General features: G+C 39.2%; 1 pseudogene; it reads left to right on the top strand.

Moving 5' to 3' along the window:
• Nucleotides 1-25362, top strand: part of LOC146562070 (dynein axonemal heavy chain 5-like) — a 60938-nt pseudogene that overhangs the window by 21448 nt on the left and 14128 nt on the right.

Raw genomic sequence — 25362 nt, 5'->3', positions numbered from 1 at the left:
GTAAAAGTTTGAAATCAAGGTATATTAAGGCAATATTTACTTGTGAATCATATAATTTAAAACCTGTGCACTGCATGTAGTTTTGACTAAATAGAGTCATGCTGTTGCTGCTTCTAGGGCTGGTTGAAGAAACGGTCCCCACATGAGGCAGAGATACTGAGAAAGCTCTTCTCTTCGTCTTTCTCCGAGCTCTACCGCTTCTGCGTGCAGTCACTAGAGTTCAAAATGGACATGCTAGAGGCCTTTGTAATCATGCAATGCATAAACATGCTACAGGGACTCATACCACCTAAGGTGAGGTATTCCCATCCACTGGACATGCACACGAACAGCAGCTAATGAATATTTCATTGATAAGTGACTCTTGAAGTAGAAGTGGAAATTTATAGTGAGACCAACTTGTATTTATGTTTTCAAAACCTTTTTAAGCACATTTATACCCATTATACAGACTGGGACTCATAGTTTTGTCCATATATTTTGTATGTTCAGTTTCATAGACTTGGCCTAACTTATGAAGTGCTCATCTCCTTTTTGGGTTCTTTTAATGATCCCTGAATTTCCTCATCTTAAAATGGATATCAATTTACAGGAGCAGTGTGGCGATTTATCCAGAGAGTTCTTGGAGCGGCTTTATGTCTTTGCACTAATGTGGAGCGCTGGGGCCGTACTTGAACTGGATGATCGGAGGAAGATGGAAATCTGGCTTAGAGGAAACAAGAGTATTCATCTAAACTTGCCAGACATTCCTCCTGACAGTGAGGACACCATGTTTGACTACTATGTCACAGCAGATGGTAAGCATGGCTTCATTAACTTTCAGTCAGATGGCGTTGTTTAGTTACTGGGTAGGCAGAGACATTATGTCTCATGTTGTACTTATGGAAAGTACATATGTGTATATAAAATTATTTTTAGTGATAAACTAAATTAATATCCTTGGATTAATATTATTTTGAATTTTTTTTTTTTTCATATTTTGTGTTGATCTCTACAACAAGCTTTATCTTATTAAAATTAAATTAAATATTTTTCCAGGTCATTGGGTCCATTGGAACACCAGAGTGGAGGAATACATTTATCCATCTGAATTCACACCAGAGTACAGCTCAGTTTTGGTCCCCAATGTGGACAACGTTAGAACAGACTTCCTAACCCAGACTATTGCAAAGCAAGGCAAGGTATGGTTACCAGTTAGAGTAATTTCCATCATCAGCAAACACTAGTGACCCGCTTCCAGTGACAGCCTACACGCGCATGCTTTAACGCGTAGTGTTAAACTGCCTTCTCCATGTTTGATAGACAATGTGATGATGTTCCACATACTTTTCTTTTCCCATCATTCTGGCACAAGCAATCTTAGTTTTAGTTTTTGGATAATTGTGCAAGGCTCTTTTTAGCTGTTTTCTGTTTTCAAAGTCTAATCTGACCTTCCTGTTCTTGAGTGTTTTGTGTCTTTTCTAAATCCTCTATAGTATTTATTTATTGTCATTGTCAAGAACAATGAAATTGCGTTTGGGGCTTCCATACAACCCAAAAAAAAGAAGAAAATAATAAATACCCCTTAAAACCCAAGTGTACATATTTAACCCAGTGTGACTCCAATGCAATAAGACAATCCTTAGCAATAATGTTCGTAGAAATTCAGACAAAGACCTGAGAAACATGACAAAATACAACAGTGCAACCCATTCAATATTATTGTACTGTGAGATATGATATCAGATATGATAGTTATCTGTTTAAGAAAGGGGGGGGCAGGAGGGGGAAGAGAATAAAGATATGATGCACCAATGCAGACCAGTTCATTGCTATTAAGAAGTTGGATATGGTTATTGTCCGTGAGAGGGGGGCAGAGAGTTCAGGAGCCTCACAGCCTGTGGATACAGGCTGTTGGCCAGTCTGGATGTTCTGGCCTGTATAGACCTGTACCTTCTCCCTGAGGGCAGCAGATGGAAAAGGTGGCGCGCAGGGTGATGTTGGTCCCGCAGGATACTGTGCACCCTCCTCAGACAGCGAGTGGGGAAGATATTACTGATCTCTGGCAGACTTGTTCCAATAATTCTGCCAGCTTCTTTCACCACCCGCTGGAGTGCTTGCTGATCGGCCTTGGTGCAGCTGGGGAACCACACTAGAAATCCATACGTCAGAACGCTGCTGATGGCACAGTTGTAGAAGTTCAACATCAGAGATCTGGGAATGTGTCCGCTCCGCAGTCTCCTCAGGTAGTAGAGGTGCTGTTGGGCCTTCCGTACAACTGAGGTGATATGGTTGCCCCAGGACAGGTCCTCGGTCACAGTTACCCCCAAGAATTTAAAACTGCTCACCCTCTCCACCGCCTCACTGCCAATGAAGAGAGGCAGATGGTTGTTATGACCCCTCTTCCGGAAATCTACAATGATCTCCTTGGTCTTTTTGGTGTTTAAGACCAAGTTATTGTCGTGGCACCATGACTCTAGTTGTTGCACCTCTGTCCTATAGTTTGTCTCATCATTGTTGGATATAAGTCCGAGCACTGTAGTGTCATCTGCAAACTTAACAATGAGATTGGACGCGCAGGAGGAAATACAGTCATGGGTGAAGAGAGTGTATAGCAGAGGGCTCAGAACACACCCCTGAGGGGCACCGGTGTTGACCACAAGGGTGGAAGAGGTGTTCTTACCCACTCTGACACTCTGTCTACGGTTAGTGAGGAAGTCCACAATCCAGTTGCACAGAGAGGAGTTAAGTCCCAGTTGGTGGAGTTTGGGACGGAGTTTGTATGGCCGGATGGTATTAAAAGCCGAGCTGTAGTCTACAAAGAGGAGCCGTGCATAGGTGTTCCTGTGTTCCAAGTGCTTCAGTAATGTGTGCAGCACTGTGGCGATCGCATCCTCGGTTGACCGGTTCTCCCTGTATGCAAACTGGTGCGAGTCCAGGGATGGTGGAAAAGCAGCTCTGATGTGTTATATTTACATTTATGAAGGTCTCATCTGTTTTTAGACTTTGACAATGAGTCATGTACTTTCTCCAGAGAGACAACCTGAAGTAAACTTTGGATAAACATTTAAATGTAACTACAAAACCAGCATCATGTGTTTATGCTCAGCAGACGCAGAGGATATGCTCTTACTTTCCCTTTGATCTTTCCTCATAGAATATGCCGTAGACGTGCCTCTCTTGCATTGGAGGACACAGTTAACTGTTCGCGGTCTTGTTCTACTGTCGTCCTTCTCATGTTATCCTATAACGTGGAAGTTAGTTGGGATAATTTGGACTGATGGCAAATCTAAATATGTTTGTTATAGGCTGTTTTGCTAATTGGAGAGCAAGGAACAGCCAAGACTGTTATCATCAAGAGCTACATGTCAAAGTATGACCCTGAGACCCACATAGGCAAGAGTCTCAACTTCTCTTCTGCTACTACACCACTAATGTTCCAGGTAAAGCAGCAGGTCACCTGCCTACGTTTCTCTTAATTTAGAAGAAACAGAAGTGTGTCACTCTGTGAATTTTTAACTTAAAAGGAGCGTTCAGTTAAAGAGGGGAGAACACCACAGGCAGGTAAACAAGAATAAAGAGCAAACTTTAAAAATGAAAGCTGATGCAACAGAACGTAACACCAAGAGATCAAACACAGGAATTAGCTGAAGGCTTATACAAATAGTAGTAAAACCAAAAACAAAAGATATGAAGGATGGATGCAAAGTACAGTGAAACCAAAATAGACACAAACTAGGAAAGAGGGCGGAATACAGCTGAGTAACAAGGCATATTATAGGCTCCTTACTGCGCACACTCAGGGACCGATCGAGTGATGAGATACAGCTGAAGTAGTAAGAGTAGACAGCAGTCACACAGCCAAAGACAGGAAGAAAGTAATCGTTTCAATGCAAGGCAGGGGGCAGTTGTATAAGGCATTGCCATCCTGGCAATGCATTATGCACAGAGCAGGTCTATAATGAAAACCAACACCATGACTGTGTTCATTTGCCATTAAAGAATATGAACATGTGTGATATTGATGATCTGTGATGAATTACATTTCAGTTGAAATTAAAAGATCTCTTTCTTTATCTCGCTGTACTTTTTCTTGCCTCATCCCTCCCTTTTTTCCTTTTTTTTAGAGGTCAGTTGAGAGCTATGTTGATAAGAGGATGGGGACCACTTATGGACCGCCTGCTGGGAAGAAAATGTCAATTTTTATAGATGACATCAACATGCCTGTCATCAATGAGTGGGGAGACCAGGTCATTATAACATTTCTACTGGTGTTTTTTCATTCATAATACTGGTTAATGATAAATAAATGAAAAACAAAACTTTTCTTGATTTAAGCTTCTTGCTTTCAATCACAGGTGACTAATGAGATTGTCAGGCAGCTGATGGAACAGAATGGTTTCTTCAATCTGGAAAAACCTGGAGAGTTCACAAATATTGTGGATGTTCAGTTCCTGGCAGCAATGATTCATCCTGGAGGGGGCCGTAATGACATACCACAGAGACTGAAAAGGCAGTTCTCAATCTTTAACTGCACGCTGCCCTCCAATGCTTCGATAGACAAGATATTTGGTGGGTAAAACACTGCAAGAAGTCATTTTTCTGCAGTCATTTATATTTTGGGGATTACTTCGCATTACATGTTCATACATGACAAGGTCTAAGGCATAATGTATAATGTATGTCCTGAGAGACATACATTATTTTATTTGTTCTTATTTTACCATTTCCAGACAGTTGTGTAGGTGTTGTGTGCTTGTAATATAGTTGCCAATCATATATATATCACAGCAAGTTAGAGGGATGAACTAAGTACTAATAAATGCCACCATACAGTGATTTCACGAAACACACTGTATCCTTTACTTTGGAAAAAAATATATAACTTTTCTAAACATCGACTTTATGACACAGGCGTGATCGGTGAGGGCCACTTTTACACAGGACGTGGTTTTAGCGAGGAGGTCCAGAGCACTGTACCTCGTTTGGTTTCCCTCACGCGTCGTCTCTGGCAGCTGACTAAGGTCAAGATGCTTCCGACTCCTGCAAAGTTCCACTACATCTTTAACCTGAGGGATCTCTCCAGGATCTGGCAAGGCATGCTCAGCACCAATGCTGAAGTTGTCACCTCTGTCCAGGTGAGATGTATTTTGCATGCTTAATTACCTCATTTCTAACATGACAAGTAGTTAAGAAAAACTTGAGAACATGTTGAGATTTCCACTGGAGAAACATTTTTTTTGGTCACACATGCAGGATTTTTCCAAGGACAAATATGCATGACTGAGTAAGTGACAAACAGGGGAAGTGGCAGCAGTATGAAACTGAGTGGCAAGAGCTGTCACAGGAGGCTTGCTGAGGTCAAAAATAACTAGGTTAAAAATATCGGCTGACAGTCTGACTTCACATTAAAAATCCTAAGTCAAATAATACACTAGTAATACAGTTTTGCAGTAACTAAGCTACCCCAGTGCTTTTACCTATTACCAGTCATTACTTTGTTATTACTTATTATTATTACTTTATTCCATGTAGCTAATTACCTTCTGTCTAACAGAAAAATAACGTAACATATATTTTCCAGACGTTGATGGCACTTTGGAAACATGAGTGCAAGCGTGTGATAGCGGATCGATTCACGATGCCTGATGATGTGGAGTGGTTTGACCAGGCTCTGGCAAAGCTGGTGGAAGAACATCTTGGTGAAGAGCACAAGAATATGGTGGACTATGTAGCAGAAAGATATTTTGTTGACTTCTTGCGAGATGCCCCTGAGGCCACAGGTACTACTGAGTCTGACTATATTGAAATATATATATATATTTAAGAGATTTTCTCAGTTTTGTGACCTGCTTTCATTTTTTTCCTCACAGGGGAAGAACCAGAAGACTCAGACTTTGATTTGCCCAAAGTGTACGAGCCTATTGAATCATTTGAGACTTTAAAGGACCGTCTGAACATGTTCCTAAGCCATTACAATGAAAGTATTAGGGGTACTGGCATGGATATGGTCTTCTTTCAGGATGCTATGATACATTTGGTCAAGGTACTCTAAAGAGTTTTTTGTCGTGTTTGTGCCAACCAAAATAATCTACACTTCCTAACGTTTTCATCAGTCAGGGTTTTTACATTTCAAAGTCCCCCATTAATGTTTTCAGACCACCTTAAAGCCCAAGGAATATCCTAACAGTTTTACTTCAAGGAGTATAAATTGTGGAGCGTTCACAAACAGTTGCTCACTCCCAGACATTTGCACTCAGACACAGATTCCTACTTTATCTTTTTAATGTATTCCTACTTTGCTTGCTATTTTCTTTTGTTGCCTACAACTTACTGCAAATCTAAACATGCTTATTTGACTCTAGCTCTGTGTGTATTTGTAGGTGTCGAGGATAATCCGAACACCGGGAGGTAATGCCCTGCTGGTGGGGGTTGGGGGTTCTGGCAAACAGAGCCTGACCAGATTGGCCTCGTTCATAGCTGGATACAAGATCTTCCAGATCACGCTCACACGGTAGTGTGCTGGCAAAAATTAATATTAATATTATTAATGATGTAGGTAGGGTGGTGTAAGTTGTAAACCTCCTAAGGATTGGATTGTGGAGTGGTAGTAACACCTTTCATTGTCAGATTTCCTTTTCTGAGTAATTTCTTCACAAAACATGTCAAACTAAAGTTGTTTTATAATCGTTAGATTTAGTTATAATCTAATCATTAATCATATAATCATCTATAATCAAACCATTAAACTCAGAACCTTTGTCACTGATGAGAAACATTCTGCATTATCAGCTCTCAGGCCCAGCAGCTAGTATATTCTCATTAGAGGTACAGATATCATACTAATTATATGATATCTCAGAAGCTCTGGCTTCACTAACATACTAACTCACCATCACTAACTCGTGCTTCCAAACCTGTCAAGTAGTTTCCTCCTTCAGTCCCTACATTCATTTATTGTCACACTTTCCACCGGTTTGTTCGCCAAACAGATTTTAATGTTTCCTATTAATATTAATGAACCACATGTTTGTCCTCTTAGCTTCACAGCTATCCCTGGTGAAAACGGATACCTCTATTGTGTGTCCCCTTCCTTCTTTTTCATCTGCTCTCTCTGATACACACATAAAACTGATTTTCAGATGCACATCCAGTACAGATAGTTCTCTTATTTCATGCAAACCCAATTTACTCTCTTTCTCTCCCTCTGTCTGTACAGTAACTTAGACTTTCTTGTTGCTTTAATGTACACAATTTCTTTTAAACTTTGTTATCCTAACACTATTATTCCTACTAGAGATTTTTTAAAAGCATTTATTTTGGTATATATGCTGCAGTGGATTCTTAGAAGCACACTAGACTGCATATAAAGAAGCATTTCTATCATCACAGCAGCCCTGAGTGGCTAGTAGTCATGCTGTCTGTGTCCGGGCTCTTTATCCTTATGGCTGACACAATGTTACTTTTCACTTAAGCAGCTTTTCTCCCTTGAGTGGAGAGGTTACTCTTTACCTGTATCTTGCTTAACTAGCTTCATTGTTCTCAAACTGCCATTATTTTGTCCTCAAATATTATTTCTTCTTTTACAAACTGGTCAACTCATCACTTTTGCTGGGTTGAGTTGGGAACAGGTGTGTTTATTTTTAATAACCAGCAATGCGTATCTAGTCTGGCAGTCACAGCGTAACTCCCAGCCACTTAGGGCTGTTGTTATAATTTCTTATTAACTACAGGATGGAGTATCTCATCTCACTGATAATCATTAAAGAACCAGATGAAAGTAATCTGTGGTTTCTCTCTCATGTTGTTTATGCAGTTAATATCTCCAATTTGCAGCTTCTTCCATTTTCCCTCTAACTTATTTTTCATCTGCCTCTTTATAATTCAATAAATTTGACATTCACACACTAAAGCAGGTGAACTTTCAAGCTAAGATGTGCTTCACTTTCATCGTCCAAGCCTCAAACTGGGGCGCCGACACTTTTTTTTTTAAACCGCTCTCACCAATAAATGTAGTTTGAGCTTCAATCTCATGAGAAATTTCATGCAAATTGGCACATAAATAGATGAATTAAAGTTTTTATGCGATCTAGTTTTCTGCTGCTGCACTTTTTGATTGCATTTAACTACGTATGGATGATTTTTAGAAGCTGTAAAATTAGTTATTAGTGAAGAAAGGGTGTGCATATTTATTTTATGCTTTTCTTTTCCAGCTCATACAATACATCCAACCTGATGGATGACCTGAAGAGTTTGTACAGAACAGCTGGCCAGCATGGAAAAGGCATCAGCTTCATCTTTACTGACAACGAAATAAAAGACGAGTCCTTCTTGGAGTACATGAATAATGTGCTGTCATCTGGAGAGGTCAGCAGCACACACAAGGAGAAAAGATTCCAAATAATCCGTATTCATAGTAATGTAATCCTCTACTTAATGTGGGTCACAGTTAAGGCTGTGAGACCAGAACAACAAGAGAATATGCAGTGTGCAGTGTTTGAAAGTTGTATAGTTTTAAATTAAATAATCAATGAGAGGTTAAGGTATCTTTAAAAAGGCATCTGGTTGTTTCTACTTCTTTTATATCATTAATAGACAGTAGTGATCCAGTGCTGTGCATGTGCATGGACTGCATTGGCTCTGTTGTTGTTTTTCAGGTGATATTACAGTATATCCTATGGTTTGTAATCAGGAGTTATAGCTTGGGGAAACAGTTACTTAGATATAAGTTGCATTCTAACTTGTTTTGAGCCACTAGTAGAGTCTTATTTGATAAGCTGCCATGTGATGTTGCTACCATGATATCCATTTCTCTTTGTGGATTTAGCTAAGTGAAGTCAACAAGATATAAGCACATGTTTCACAAGCTATATGGCCGATTTCTAACCCCAAGATATTTTAAAGGTAGTATAAAAGATGGAATTTGGGGAGATGAATCTAATCTTCATCATCTTCTTAAATAGAAATTCATGTATGCTACACTTGACGCAGCCTAATATTGACCATGAACACTACAGCTTGCTCCGTACCAGTCCAACTTAGTGTGTCACTATTAACTTCAACACAGTGTTTGAAAGTAACTGGCATAGCCTGCACTAAACTGTACCAAACTGCCTAGTGCAGTATTTATATGGAACTTTTGAATAATATAAAGGAGAATACTTCAGTTTGTTTTGCAAGATGTTTCACCAAAAACACAAGTCAGCAACTCATCATGTCTGATTTAAAAACTCTAAAATGAATTTTGGGGCAAAATGCGCAGACATAGTTTGTGTGTTTTCTGATATTTGTTGAATTATGTGAAAAGTTACTCGAAATTACCCACCTTTATTTAAAAAAAAAAAAAAAGACAAAACAAAACAAAACGAGTTACTCTATTTATTCAAACTCCTGTTCTGTAGCACAACAGGCTAAAGTACAGCCTCTAGCTAGCGCTAGTAACTTTAATAATATCAGCACCATAAAGCCATCACAGGGTCAAGAATGAAATATGGAATGTGCTGAGAGCTTAAGCAGAAAATGTAATTATTCTTATTATGTACTGAGCCGTATCATGCCGTCACTGGAAGCGACACCAATGCGCATTCTGTTAAATTTTATTGCTCATTAGCTGAAGGTGCTGAAATGGCCTTTTAGATTATTCTGGGCCACTTCAGTCTCTGTTCATAAGGCATTCAAAATGTTATCCATACCTTTTATTTCCTGTCTTTATTATACAGGTTTACCATAGTTATATATTCTCTAAAATGTTTTTTTCCAAAGCTACTCTTGCTTTTCTAGATGGGTTTGGACAAAGACTGATTGACTTTTCATTGACTTTTCTGCTAAATGGCTAAAATTCCTCAACACTTAATGCAAGTTTTGTGTTCATCCCCTAAAATTATATCATAAAGTCTGAAATGTAAGCCTGCCATAAAACTTTAACTGTTTATAAAACTGTTTACAGAGCTCAGTTAGTGTTGGTGTTGAAAAATATATGGTTCCAAGTTTAAGTAAGAGGTTGGAGTCTCATTGTCTGATAGTCCATCTGAATGACTCATACTGATATTTTATATTAGATAATGTTACTGTAATTGGTCTGTAAGGCACTACAGTACAGAAAGCTACTTGGTGCTTCCTTAAGCAAGTTTTCAATCCATTGGTGTCTTTGTTCTGCAGCTTTTCTTTGCATGCTTTACAAACTTAATGTTTTATATTGCATGCATTTTATATTTATATTTTTGTAATTTGCCTTTGAATTGCTTTATAGTTACTGGAGAGGTGGACTTAGAGGTGGTGTTTATTAGAAAATTGTACAATTTATGAATTCTTTGGCACAACTATAATTGTCTGATTCACATATTATCTTTTTATGAAAGCACTGGCACCAGCTATTTAACAGTCACACATAGTTTTGGAAAACCTACAAACTGTTGTACTCGCTCAGATAGCTGTGTATATTCACTTCAAGTCAGCTTAATTTAGTTTTGTTTAAAAATCATCAGTTTACAACACAAGTCTACTCAAAGTGCTTCAAATTGTGAGGTCAAACCCTTAAAATATTAAAGAGAATCCCAATAGTCCTCAACAAGCAATTACTTGGTGACATTTGGGAGAAAGGACTCTATTTTAACATGAAAAACCTTTGAGGCCTGTGTGAGTAGATAAGGAAAAGAGCAGGATAAAGAAGCATGTTAGAAGACAACATTTTGTTTTAGCACTGCATTCCGCTTTGAGTGCAGTAAACATTTCATGAATGCAATCTTAAGAGAGCACGAGTCGTATCAGTTCAGTGCAATTTTAAAAGTGTATTTTCCTCACCATTATGACCGAGTTGCAGTTATTTTCTCTTTGATATTTGTAATGAAATGAAACTATAATGGACAATCACATACAAGTACACCTCTGTGTGTACTACAGCATTCTTCATTACATCTGCTGAAAGACTCTTTCTCCACTCCCAGAATTTTGTTTTCATCTTTGTCCTGCCCTTTGATTTTTTTCCCCGCTAGTTCTTATGCACATTTCTTACTGTCTTCTCTCTACTCGATGGTTATATTTTCTCTTCCCTTTCCTTCTCATCTTTTCTCCTCCTCTCCATGTTTGTTTACACAGTTGGGAGGGGTTGTATGAATTTTTGCCACCACAGGATATTTAGACAACTTTCAAAGCCCTTATTTTGAACTCCGTATATTTACATTTTGTTATTCGGGAAGTCACTTAATAAAAGAGGTCAGAAGTCAGATCAATTCATGTGACAAGTATTAAGCTTCCAGTGAGGTTTACCAGCACTCACCAAGCTGAAGCTCTTACACTGTTCGAAGTCAGTGGATATCATTGGATTTGACATTTAACACTATGGGAACACCATGATAAGAGCCATGCAGTTGCTTTTTCCCTGTTAGTTTCCCACTTGTTTTCCCTTCTTTCAATTATTTATTTTCCCATCTTTTTGTCTTCTTTTCTTTACTGTGTGAGAGAAAGTGACAGAGATGAGAAACAAAAAGGAAAAGCAAGCTGTTATCGTGATATTGTTTTTTTGTGAGAGTAACAGATGGTTAGGGACACTTACCACAACACCACATAGTCCCCCATGACACTGTTTCACTTTCTTAAATCTGAGTTACATGTTCTCTCTAATGGAAACTGGGGATTTGGAGAAATGACTCAGCTTAAAACATTTAAACAGTGAATCTCGTACCTTCATCCACTTGGTTAAACTTGTACCCACCCAGCAAGCTGTTTTAAAACTCACCATTTCAAGATTTTTTGCCAGCAGTCACATACATTTAGTTCATCAGCCAACCAATATACACTTCTACTGAAATTGCTAAGGAAAGAGGTTGAGGTAAGAAGAAGTGACAACTATTGTGAAGTGTGAGGAAGAAGAAGATCCAATTAAAATAATGTTAAAAAATGGTCAATAAAACACAGTATTGTGTAGGGAAATACATGAATGTTTCTAACATTCATGTCTTTGGACTGTGGGAGGAAGCCATTGTATTTGAAGAGAACGTCCAAGGTTTGCACCCACAGCCTTCCTGTGAGGTGACAGTGCTAATCACTGCATTTAAAAGCTGCAACTGCTAGATCTCTGTATGGGAAATCTTTGATCAGATCAGATTGAAAAATTACTCTGTAAAAGATTTGGTTGGCACTATTATCGGAGTAGAAATGTTTGAGCTTTAAAATACACAGCAGTACAGGTACATGGATTGTGGCGGGGTGTGGCTTGGGAATGGCTGCAGGGGAGGATGAGACACATCGGAGCTCCATCAGCTCATCAGCTAAAAAACGCTGCGGCCATGAGTTGTAAGAGACGACAGCCGAAATTAAGAAAAGTGTTAAACGAGCGAACTATGGTTAGGTCCGTCAGTATTGTGATATCAGAGACACAACTGCATGTTTCTGCCTTCAGGTGTCCAACTTGTTTGCCCGTGACGAAATAGATGATATCCTCAATGATCTCATCCCTGTCATGAAGCGAGAGTTTCCCCGGCGACCTCCAACCAACGGAAACCTGTACGATTACTTCATGTCACGAGTTCGACATAATCTCCACGTCATTCTGTGCTTTTCCCCTGTTGGGGAGAAGTTCCGGAACCGAGCGTTGAAGTTTCCGGCGCTGATCTCTGGTTGCACCATGGACTGGTTCAGCCGCTGGCCCAAAGATGCACTGGTTGCAGGTATTTTTAACACACAGTTTTATTTTCACAAATGTGACCTGTCTGGTGCTCGCATTTCTTTTCAAAAATGTATGCGGTACATGTTATACTCTGTTTATTTCAAAGTGGATGCTGTTATATGAATACAAGATATCGACTTTCTTTGCGCTCTCTGAGGTTTTTCTTCAGTTAATAATGTCCTGTCTCGTTTCTTCCTGTCCTTCAGTTTCAGAGCACTTCCTGTCTGTTTATGACATAGACTGCTCAGCCCAGGTTAAATGTGAGGTAGTTCAGTGCATGGGCTCCTTCCAGGATGGTGTAGCGGAGAAATGTGTGGACTACTTCCAGAGGTACAGTACATATTAGGGGTGCAACGATACACAAAATTCACGGTTCGGTTCGATACTTTGGTGTCACGGTTTGATATTTTTTCGATACAAAAAAATGTTCATGCCTTTTTAATTTGTCATTTATTAAAATTATAAATATATATTTTAACTCAAAAGTACAGTTTTTAAATTTAACCCTAACCCTTGTGCGTGTTTTTTATTTTGACAGCGAATGCGCACCTGCGGACCACTTATGTGCAGCCCTGGTTATTTAGCTCGTCATATTGCAGCCACAGAAATTATTTTGTCCATGAAACCATAAAGCTGCACTTTCTTTTTGCCTTATAGTCTGATTTGTCATAACTTCTCCGTTTTGTGGTAAGCTTTTCTTTGGCTGTCACTTCTTCACCCTGACCTGTCTTATTTGGCTCAGCAGAACTGAAATGCTTTTACACGCTCACTCACATAAGCTCAGCGATTCTCTGCGCGATCAACCTCTCACATGTTTAAGCTGCGGGAGATTTCACTTGTCATGTTTGCATAGTAAACTAACGATTAATAAGACGATGTCAGAGGAATTGGTGCACAAATTATCATCACTCACAGATCAGTGCTGTCGCTCTCTATACACAGTTCGCAAGATTGCAAAGTGAAAGCAAAAAAACAAGCGCAAATTCAAACGCAATTTCAATATGTCACATATTGACAGTGGCTCACCGATGCCAATGACATAATTACCCAGCTACATTTCTGAAAGAATGCAAAAGCATTGACATATATTTTTCCTTCCTACAATAGCCCGACGGGCAGGGTAGCCCGTCTGAAAAAAATCGCTAGCCCCAGGACGTCGGGCTAGCGATATTGCGAGCCCTGTATCTGATTGAGGAATCACTCATCTTTGGAAAAGAGAGTTTATTACAGAGAAATGCCTCTTTCCAAAATAAAAGCTATGCTATCCGCTTCTTCTGGGCTATATTCTCAGCAGCATAAGGAGAATCATGTGCTAACAGCTGTCTAAATAACTCGGCTAAAGTTAGTAGCATGCTTGTTGTTTTTGTCTTTGCACTAGGATGATGTCGGCGTAAATGTGCAGTCATATTCGTTGTGTTCCCACTAGTGCTTTCAGGTTAATCTCGTTAAAATGACCTTAACGCCACAACACGGCAAATCTCCGTTAACGAGCTACCCCTGATAGCCCCGTGCATGGGGCTAGACGGCCAACACGTTAACGAACTAACTGCGCTAACACACTAGCTCCCACCCATGTAATTGAGCATTGCGTGGCACATCCAACATACTGTTTTACTTTAGTCCATGACGCGCTTACCTTCAGGGTCATACGTCACATGAAAACCAAAATAATTCCAAACGCCAGATCTGAATGAGGGTGGGGGAGGTTCAATTTGCCATGTTGCAAGGAGAGCTTAACTTCTGTCTCGCTAGCTTGCCCTGCGCTCTTCCTTCTGACAATGCTGTCTGTGTGGAGCGCTCAGTGGATCTGCGCTCGACAGTGCAGCCTAGGCGGAGTAGTCGAACGCAGATTCACTGAGCGCTCCACACAGACAGCATCGTCAGAAGGAAAGTTGATAAAATAAATTACAAATGTTGTATTGTTCGATACATATGCGTACCGAACCGAAAGCACTGTATCGAACGGTTCAATATCGATACGAATATCGTTGCACCCCTAATATATATGTATATATATATATATGTGTGTTTGAAGATTATATGCATATATGTGAAGATTGTTTTATGTGTGTCTGCAACGCATGATGATTGTCATAATATTTAGCATGTTGTAGTATTAATGTAACCCAATTTGTTTGAATTTAGATACCGACGCTCCACCCATGTCACACCCAAGTCTTATTTATCCTTCATTCAAGGCTACAAAACCATCTATAAAGAAAAGAGGTCTGAAGTTCAGACTTTGGCCAACAGGTAAATTGTTCAAAATGAGTTCAACAATGTTGTGCAAATGATAACATATGCAAGTTGTGTTGCCATTTAAGCAAACAGAAACCCAGATAGTAGACAGACAGTACACAGAAGCAACAAGTTTGCTGTAATCATATTTGACTTGATCAACTGTATTCAAAATTTCTCCTCTTCAGGATGAATACTGGTCTCCAAAAGCTGAAGGAGGCATCGGTGTCAGTGGCAGCTCTCAGCAAAGAACTGGAGGTGAAAGAGAAGGAGCTACAGATTGCCAATGACAAGGCTGATATGGTACGTTTGTAGGCAGGGAGGGGATTTTTATTTGTATGTGTGTGGGTTTAAGGTTCAACAAGCATACAGAATGCTTCAGCTGGCTTTTTAGTTGCATTTTTATTAAAACAGCAACACGGTCTATGAACTAATCAACAGAATTGAATGGATACATGCTAGTTTGTATTAGACACTAATATAAAGTTTCATGCATTAATAAGAAAGTGAACACAGAATGAAGAGATGAAGTGTTTATTGTGTCCGTTGCTGGGAATCAGGCTTTCCAGTGATTGTTTGGGGAATATTGTATTGTTGCGTAAAATTACCCTCTTGCAGTGAGAGAAATAAGACAAATAGATGTTTAATGGGACGAATGTGTATTTTTTACAGTCATGCTTCAGCATAAGTGAAGCAGTTTAAGCCGTCTCTTTTTTTCCCTCCATTCGTGAACACTCACTCTTGTTATACAGAGACCTCTATATCAGGTAGAGCCTCTTCAGTGTTACAAATGCTCAGATCTGCCATCTCCCATTGGATTGAGCATTCTGTTTTCTACTTAACCACACTTACGATCTTTTCTCAGCTGAGAAAGTCTCCCAGCTTCAAATCATTTCTCTGTCACTTATAATGTGTGTTTGTTTTCTTGTGCAGGTGTTGAAGGAGGTGACAGTAAAAGCCCAGGCAGCAGAGCGAGTGAAGGTAGAGGTACAAAAGGTGAAGGACAAGGCGCAGGCCATTGTGGACAGCATTTCAGCTGACAAGGCCATCGCTGAGGAGAAACTCGAAGCTGCCCGGCCAGCTCTCGAGGAGGCAGAGGCTGCGCTGCAGGTATGGGATGTTGAAACAGCAATGTTGAATACATGCCTCCAAGGCTTCCCTCCAGACTTAAATTTCTCAGGTAGACATATCTACGTTCAGACGTCTTTTTTGTTTGTTTGTTTGTTTGTTTGTTTTCTTTTAAATCACTCAGAGCCTATAGCCATGCTAGAGATTCACAACATGCTATACGAACCATTTCAGTTTAAATGTTAAACCTGAGTATTTTTTTTTGAGTACCACATTGGCGGTGAGTGTGAGTGTGTGTGTGTGTGTGCGTGTGTGTGTTGGACCGGGGGGTGTATTATAGGATAATTAGTTTTGCAGGTAGTTGATCATAAATCACTTAACGAGACAAATTAAAATGATCTGAAGATTACAAAATGTGCTGGAAAAATGATTGCAATTAATCATTCAACAGCAACGTGACATCGTTGTCTGAACTGGCTTTCATGAGCCAAATGTCACCCTAATGTTAGTGCCAGTGAAAAAAGGCGGGAGATCACCAGAGTCATCAAAGTTCATCTTGTAGACACCACGAGTCTTGTAGCTATTAGATTATTTCACTCATAAGCAGAGTTTTTCCTGTGTCACAGCTTTAGGGGGGTGAATGTAAGCATGTTTGATCCAGTAAAGCAAAGCATATTTGCTTTTGCCTTCATGATCTAACCCTACAATATAACTTGAATATTTAAAAAAGTGAGGGCAGTCTTTTTGTGCTTTAATGTGTGACTTACATTTACCCAATTTAGATTTCTCCTGCTCTTTTACTATGTATTGCTTCAGGGTGCCACTTAAAGCCCTCTGTGACTTAATGTGTGAAGCTGTATGAATGTTTCTGCCTGCAGCTTTACTGTCCTGGTGTGTCTAAACTTAGTATGGTCGTCTGGTGCCTCTAGCTGCATTGTAATTAAAGCTGTCCTCCTGGGTAGATGGTTGCATGCAGAGCTCCTGTGGCAATTCCCTCATTAAAAAAATGTTATCGTGCAACTGCATATAGAAACCTCGGATTTCTAAACAGACAACCCAAGACTCTTCCTAATGTTGCTGGTGTTCTGCAGTATAGCGAGATTAAAGTAAAAGATATTTTCTAACTTATTCAAGAACATCAGTTTTAGTGGCAGAGGAGTTGAAGGAATTCATGTTTCCTTTCTTCAGGCTTTTCATACCACACTGTCACATTAAAATATTCACCGACCGGTTCTGTTTCCTGATTAATTTGGATATTCACCCAGCCTTTAAAAGGACCGAGTTTGTGTGTGTGCAAACTCAAGGTAACGGTACCATTCTATAACATTTCCTTGTCATACAAAAGGAGCTGATTTGCTAATAGTTACAGTGGATTAATGATGACAGTAAAGCATAAAATGGTTTAGTTTTTGTAGTTCTTGCTGAACTGGAGTGATGATTTTATTTTGTAACAATGGGCTTAGTGAGAGATTTTCATAAGAAGCTGTAGGAGAATAGAGGATATAGGCTAGTGAAAGTAGAAGTACATGATAACCCAGACTGTCTGGTGGCTGACACTCTAGTGGGAAATTCAGGCTTGCACTGAGTGGAAATGGAGCAAGGAAGAGAGAACAGAAATGGGAAGTGCAAAACAAGAAAAGATAAGAAGAGAGTAAAGCAGCCGAACAGTTCTCACAGGAACATTTTCTTTACTGGTCTGCTGTCTCTTGTTTTAATCAGTCCCTGGAGGAAATCCTGTGTCACCCTCTCCTGAACTCCTCTCATTCTGCCACAGTTTATACTTACAGTCGTCGTGTTGTTTCCCTCTGCACACCTCCTCTGCTTTTATATTCTGAAACTGGAGAATTAGGTATAATCCTCATTAATGTATCTGTCTCTTCTTTGAACACGGTAATGAGAAACAAATGATTTATCCTTTGTTCTCGTCATAGTAACGCGCTGCTCTAATCGTCTCCTAACATGCTCTGCGTTTGTCCAGTTTGCTGGCGTCAAATCCTTACTCGACTTACTTGTCACATGTTTCCAGCTCTCCCATCGGGGTCATGCCATACAGTAAATGACTGTTCTAAATTCTCCCGCTCTCCGTTTGTCCTCTTTGCCCACATAGACAATTAAACCGTCGGATATTGCCACAGTACGGACACTCGGTCGCCCCCCTCACCTCATCATGCGGATCTCTAAGCCGAGTGAATGCATTCTGAAATCCCATTATGAGCATCCTGGAGACACATTTCCTCCAGCGGTAGGTTTCAACCCTTTCTTCAGGTCACATCATTAGAAAAAGTTTATTTATTTTTTTCTAAAAATGGCTCACTTGAAAAGCAATTCTTTGTTAGCTTGAACAGTCAGAATCCGCACATAGAGGCTGACCTTTGTAGCTTTGAAGGAAAAGTGAGGAAACCACACATGTGTCTCCTACTCCTGTTGGAGACAAATATTATTGCTGCTGTGGTCACATAGGAAGGTTATTGTATCGTACAGTAAAATCAGTATTTTTGTCTGTTTTGTAAAATCTTCTCACATTTAGCCCATTTATTTCATATCCTCAGGACAATATCAGGCTCTGTGGTGGTGGTCATCCAAACTGCACATTGAAATCAGACAATTACCATTTTAAAATGTGTTTTCTTGTCTGATCTCAGATCACCTCACTGAATCACAAGTACTTCAAGAACCACCTAGAGGACAGTTTGTCTCTTGGTCGACCCCTTTTGATTGAGGATGTGGGGGAGGAGTTGGACCCTGCGCTTGACAACATACTTGAGAAAAACTTCATCAAAACCGGCTCCACTTACAAGGTAACAACACAGAACGAAATAATCCTACTTAGATCCATGTGTTAGATTTTACTTTTAGTTAGAAGGGTATGAAATTGGCAGGCATGTTCAAAGACTAGTGGTCAGTATGATGAGACTTTGCCAGCTTCTCCTTGGCACGCCAGCTGTCACACCTGGACTGATAGAGCTTGATTAGCTCAGACAGAGAAAAACAAGCTCTCTCGCTGACACTGCACAGGTAGTGTCGACTAGAAGAGAGTTTTAAGTATGAGTATCATTGGCAGCCAGACCACATTTCCTAGATCATATTAATTCTTTTGAGACAGATTAAAATGTACTTGGTAAGTCTGGGAAAAGGGTTTACACTGTGCAGTGTACATTGTACTATTTCCTCCTTTATTTTGCTGTTTTTTATAGAAGGTCGGCATCATTAGATCTTGTCAAAAAGGCACAGTTGGTTCTCTTGACTCTGCTTTGGGTGTTCAGACAGTTTTGAAAGCTACATTAACAAAAAATACAATAAAATATAAAATTTTAAGACATACTCAGGGAAACAAACATTCAATATGTCACCACTTAGAACAAGGGCAAGTGTCGATACTTTAACAGACTTCTGTTGCATAATGAAACTTCCTTTTCTTTTTTATTTCCATCATTTTTGTTGATGCCAAACAAGTTAAATTCACCACATAAATCGAACTCAATCAGTTGTTAAAGTAACATCAAATTAAATACAGTACACAAAGTGCATTCGGTATCCTGTATTAGCTCACATTCTAATGCAAAGGAGTTCAGGCTGTGGAGCATTGAGCCAGTGCAGATGGGATGTTGGTTGATTTGAATGAATATTATTTTTTGGGGGGCGAAATAAACAAACTGGAGCTACCTGATGCTGTTGCGTGAGTTGTGGGTGTTTGGGGGCATGTTAGTAAAAAAACAAAAATAAAAAAATCAAATGATTTTACAGGATGAAGGCTGAAATTGCAGCATACTTTTGCAGAGTGCTTCCTGTTCCTGAGATGCGAAATGCACTGATTTTGACTCTATTGCAGCTTCAGTTTTATGTAATGTTGAAGATAATTGTAGTTGGGAAAATTGCAGATCACAGTTTGAGTGGTTTTGGTTTCATTAGCCTAAATGACGACCCCAAATTAAGCTTTGGAAGTAGACTCTGGGTACAACAGGACATTCATATGTTTTTAATGGAAAAAATGGTTTGCGCTTTTGGAGAAAAAACATTTATATTGTGCGCAAATGTCTTTTCTGTGTTGCTAATAAAGATTTGAACAATTCCAATTTCCTGAAAACACAAATGAGAACACTCTAAATTAATTCTGCACTTTTGGATGCTAAAAATATGAACTTTTAGCATCCAAATACACCCACATTAATTTCCAATGGAAAACCAGAACTCCAACCAGTAATTCCAACTCTGAGCTCTTTATTATGTTATTTGTAAGACTTAATATTCTAAACAATAACACACATACACCCTCTTGCAGGTGAAGCTTGGTGACAAAGAAGTGGATGTGATGAAGGGCTTCAGGTTGTATATGACCACCAAGCTGCCTAACCCGGCTTACACTCCTGAAATAAGTGCTCGCACCTCCATCATTGACTTCACTGTCACCATGAGAGGACTGGAGGACCAGCTGCTGGGCAGAGTCATCCTCACTGAAAAGCAGGTATACAAGTACTCAAAATGGTAGCCACTAAAGCCAGACGATACATAATTAAGGAACATATTTAAATTAGGTTAGCATAATGTACTATTAGACTGTACCCCTGCATTAATACTGCTTATGTGCATCCTTGTAGAACCTGAAATAAATCTTGAACAACATTTAAATGCAGACTCTCTACATCTTTCCCAATCTCATTTTCTCTGTACTGTGACATCAGAACGCCATTTGAATACAAACAATTGCAACCGCCCTGCTTTGGTCAAACACAGTGTGAGTGGGGAATAAAAGTAACCCAGAAATAGTGCTCACGTGTATCGGTACCAAGCATACGCACAAAGACACAGACAAGTGACGTCAGTCTCACTGGGGAATAGATTAGTGAATTATAAATGCACCAAATGCAGGACTCATTGATTGTCACTCTGAAAAGGCTGGTCCTGTTACAGAAAAACAATTTTCCTTTTGCTGATAGCTGGTCATGAAATGAAAGATTTATTCCAGATGGGAAGAGGCTTGTTACTGTATCTGTGTACTAAATTTGGATTTAATCAAATAAGAGCTAAAACTACTACCTCAGCTGTAAGCCCTGCTTCTTGTCTTTACAATTTGTGCAGTTTTCACAAACCCAACATCACTGTTGAATCGTTTCTTTTTACTTTCAGTCAAACTTCAATTCTACGCACAGCTTTCAGCTCCAGTATGACTTACATCTGTCTTTGTAAGCTATTGAAATCATTCATATGCAGTAATAGAAAGGGTATGAATACTAATTCTGTCCTCTCAGACCCACTGGTTTCAAACCAGCCTGCTGTCTTGACCATAATAATTCTCATAGTAAAAGTAAAATTATAGGAAATGTAAAAAAAAAAGCATTTTCATAAATATTTGTGTATTCATATTATATTATATTATATTACATTATATGTAAAGAGCATTTATCATTGATAACAACCTGCTGTGATAGTGTCCAACACAGCAGTTCTTAGGAAAATATGCTTGTAATCTACAATCAAAATAGCAATCTAATTGATTTAAAACACACCTGCCACTTAGAAGTGGTGACTGTTTTTTTTATACCCGCTTAAAGGCAGTCAGTTTAATGGGATGTGGATAGTCGGCCTACTTATGAGCCACCATTAAATTTGACTTAGATAACAAGACAAATTTTGTTTTAGTTTAATCTCTCGCACTCTCAAAACAAAATATCACAATTATTGTCTCTCATACTCTAAAAGGGATTTAGCATGCTGGTCAAATTTATGCTCCCAGCAGGCAAGACTGTGGTGTAAATTTTGATAAGACCTGCTTTCCCCAGTGCAGAAATAACACTTTTGGACACTTAGAAGAGGTAAGCTGGAGTCATTTGCTGGGGCTTACTTAGGACTACGGAGAAAAGGGCGACAACATAGCTTTACAGGTCTTATCATCACCCTGAGGCTATCTCTCCTCTAGGGGCGTTTTTATTCTTCATAAGGATTCTGCTCATCTATTCATTTAGATAAGGTATTTATTAATTTTTTTTGCCAAAATCTCAGCTTCTTGACCTTCACGCGGCTGCAGATATTAGTAAGAATAATATAGACAGCTACCAGAGGCCACCATGATAGACAGGCACCGGAGAAGAGTCTAAAGCCACAGACAGAATCAACTCATCAGAGCAATGCAGAATCAAAGACCTTTGATTTTAATGACAGGCTTTCTCTAGCACCATCCTGCAGCTATATCTGCTCATGTGGTTGTGTTTTCTTTGCTTTTATGACACCAGGAATTGGAGAAGGAGAGGACAGACCTCTTGGAAGATGTGACATCTAACAAGAGAAAGATGAAGGAACTAGAAGACAGTCTTCTCTACCGACTGACGAGCACACAGGCAAGAAACCGCAATGTGTCAGAAATGTTCTTTTTAGAAATGGTTAACTACATTGCCACCAGTGAGAAAATGTTTTATTCATTTGCATGGGTGAGGTTGGGGCCAAGTTTTGTGCATTCTCGTTTTTTAATTAAAACTAGAAATAGTTTGCAGCCTTCTTTTTCTTTTTCTCTTTTGCTTTATAAGATATAAATTGTGAAAAATAATCGTTTTTTTTAAAAAAAAAAATTGTTTGTGTGTTTTTTAGGGTTCCTTGGTTGATGATGAGAGTCTGATTCTTGTCCTTAGCAACACGAAGTGTACGGCTGAAGAAGTCACTCAGAAGTTACAGATTGCCGCAGAGACTGAGATCCAGATCAACGCAGCCAGAGAGGAGTACCGGCCAGGTAAGTGAAAATGAAAATGATTTAAAAACAAAGTTCCCTCTTTTTTTGTGTGTTTTTCTAAGTAAGCCTGCAAAGTGTCAGTCAGCCTTCAGTTACACAAATGTGAGACATATTGGTTTTAATTTAAAAAATACAGGCTACAGTTAGTGGGGATAGGTTAATTGGTTAATCCATATTGCCCATAGGTATGAATGTGCGAGTGAATGTGAGTGCGAATGGTTGTCTGTCTCTGTGTGTTGGCCCTGCGACAGACTGGCGACCTGTCCAGGGTGTACCCCGCCTTTCGCCCTATGACAGCTGGGATAGGCTCCAGCGCCCCCCGCGACCCTGAACAGGATAAGCGGACGCGAATGGATGGATGGATGGAGGCTACAGTTAACAGAACATTCTTTCAAAAACCTGTTTAAAAATGTCCTCATGAACGATATTACTTGTTTTGTTGGAGTTTGTGCTTTTGTGTTTCCCTGTGTGATTCCAGTGGCCACCAGGGGCAGCATCCTGTACTTCCTGATTACAGAGATGAGTATGGTGAATGTCATGTATCAGACGTCTCTTAGACAGTTCCTGGGACTTTTTGACCTTTCTCTGGCCAGGTGAGGATACGCTGATATTTACCATTTCCTGCTTAATGAATTGGTTTGCCCATAGTAATTTGTTGTGTGTTTATATGTATATTGGAAAGTCTTTGCAAACTTCAAATCAAGGAACTATTGTGCATTTAAACCACCATACCTTTCTAATGTAAAAACCTGCAAGTTATTACTTCATGAAGTTGTGCAATCATTACTAGTAGTTTATATTTGATTTTAGAGAAGTTCTCACTCTTACTACTGGCAAGTATAATTTTATGACATAGCAACAGAATCTTCAAGTTGCTATGTTATTTAGAAGACCTGTTTATTTCCCTGAAAAGGTCTTCTAAAAGCCCTATCACAAGTAAACGGATCGCCAACATCATAGAGTTCATGACCTTTGAAGTTTATAAGTACGCAGCACGGGGCCTGTATGAGGACCACAAGTTTCTTTTCACTTTGCTGATGACGTTGAAGATAGACATGCAGAGCAACAAGGTCAAACACGAGGAGTTCCTCACACTCATCAAAGGTAAGAGGCAGATGCAAACACTGAAGGTTTTGTTTGTACGGGTAAATTGTTGTTTTTGTGAGCACATGCAACCATGGGTTAGTTTGAATATTTGGAACGTTTCAGTGGGGTCATAACTCATGTTGATTACTGGCATTTAGATGTGCATAAGTATTCTTTATTTATTAGGTATTTAACTGCATATTACAAATATAAAGAATAGAATTTTCGTTACATGAAATAACATCAAACAATGCAACAATATTTCTATGATCTACTAAAATACGCCAAATGAAATCTATTCAGTAACGCAGGAAAACAAATAAAAGATAAAAATGCTAAGACCCAAAATTATGAGTTTCAACACATCTGCTCTGAGCTATGAAAAAACATGGCTTGTATTGACAAAGATTCTTAGTACTAAGAATTTAACAACATCCCACCGTTGCAACAAGTGAGTTTGGGAAATTTCTTCACTCCTAGATATTCCACCATCAGCTAAACTACAAAGTGTTAGACCATGTAAAGTTACAGGGCGGGATCACTGAATACTGAGACACATAGTGCATGAAGGCTGCCAGTGCTGTGCTGACTCACAAATTGTCCAGAACCAAAGATTCTACAGCTAACGAATAGATCATTTAGCTAACAACACTCTACTTCCTGTTTGATCGATCACATGGTTGTAAACATGATTATGATATTTCTTACGGCTTGTTAGAATGAACAGACAGATTTTCTGAAACATATTCATCTGGACAAAAACTGTTTTTCCCTACTTTTTCTTAAGATTTATTTTAAAACACCATTTTGAAATAAAAATGAAAATACAAGGGTTTCTGTAAAGCTATCATTCACATCAAAACAGCCTGAAGGTTTGTTAAAATTGCCATCTGTTTCTGCTGTTTGTTATTCTTTTCTTTAACCATATTTATTGTTTATTTCAAGGAGTAGACAGGTTTTAAACCTCATGACAGAAACTATGCAGAATTTGAACATATTGACACTGTAGCAGTTCACTGAATATGATATGGAGTGCTCCTCACTGTGGGGATAAAACCCAGCAATGGCAACTGGCAGAACCAGAACAGCCACAGTCTGGTGCACGCACGCAGCTTCACCATCTGTCAGCTCCGGCCTGATAAACAACAAATTACAATTCTGATGACTTTTTCTGTGTTTTTGAAGATTGGGTTTACATTTTTACATTTGTTATGTATTTTGGGAGTTTAAAATTGAATTTTTTGCATTGGATCCTCCAGTTATACTTGCAGGTGTCTATATCTGTAATTGTTCATGTTCATATTATTCAGGAGGTGCATCCTTGGATCTGAAGGCTTGCCCCCAGAAACCAGCTAAATGGATCCTTGACATGACCTGGCTAAATCTTGTAGAGCTCAGCAAACTTTGGCAGTTCGCTGATATACTGGATCAGGTACAACATACACTTGATCAATTTAGACATGCCTTGACAGCTGTATGATAGTGTCCTTTAGCCTACAGAAAATCTACCCACTTGGACTTTTATCTTTTAAGTCTTCAGATAGCAGTTCTAATCTATCACATACACACCTGCACACTCACACACTCACATACACAGCAGTTGTCTCAA

The sequence above is a fragment of the Mchenga conophoros genome, linkage group LG12, assembly GCF_057382185.1.
Source record: "Mchenga conophoros isolate Kocher_MC1m ecotype Shallow Benthic linkage group LG12, M_conophoros_male_GT1.1, whole genome shotgun sequence".
NCBI classification, from domain to species: Eukaryota; Metazoa; Chordata; class Actinopteri; order Cichliformes; family Cichlidae; genus Mchenga; species Mchenga conophoros.
Note: the sequence above shows the minus strand (reverse complement) of the source record. Positions and strands in the feature narration are given on the sequence as shown.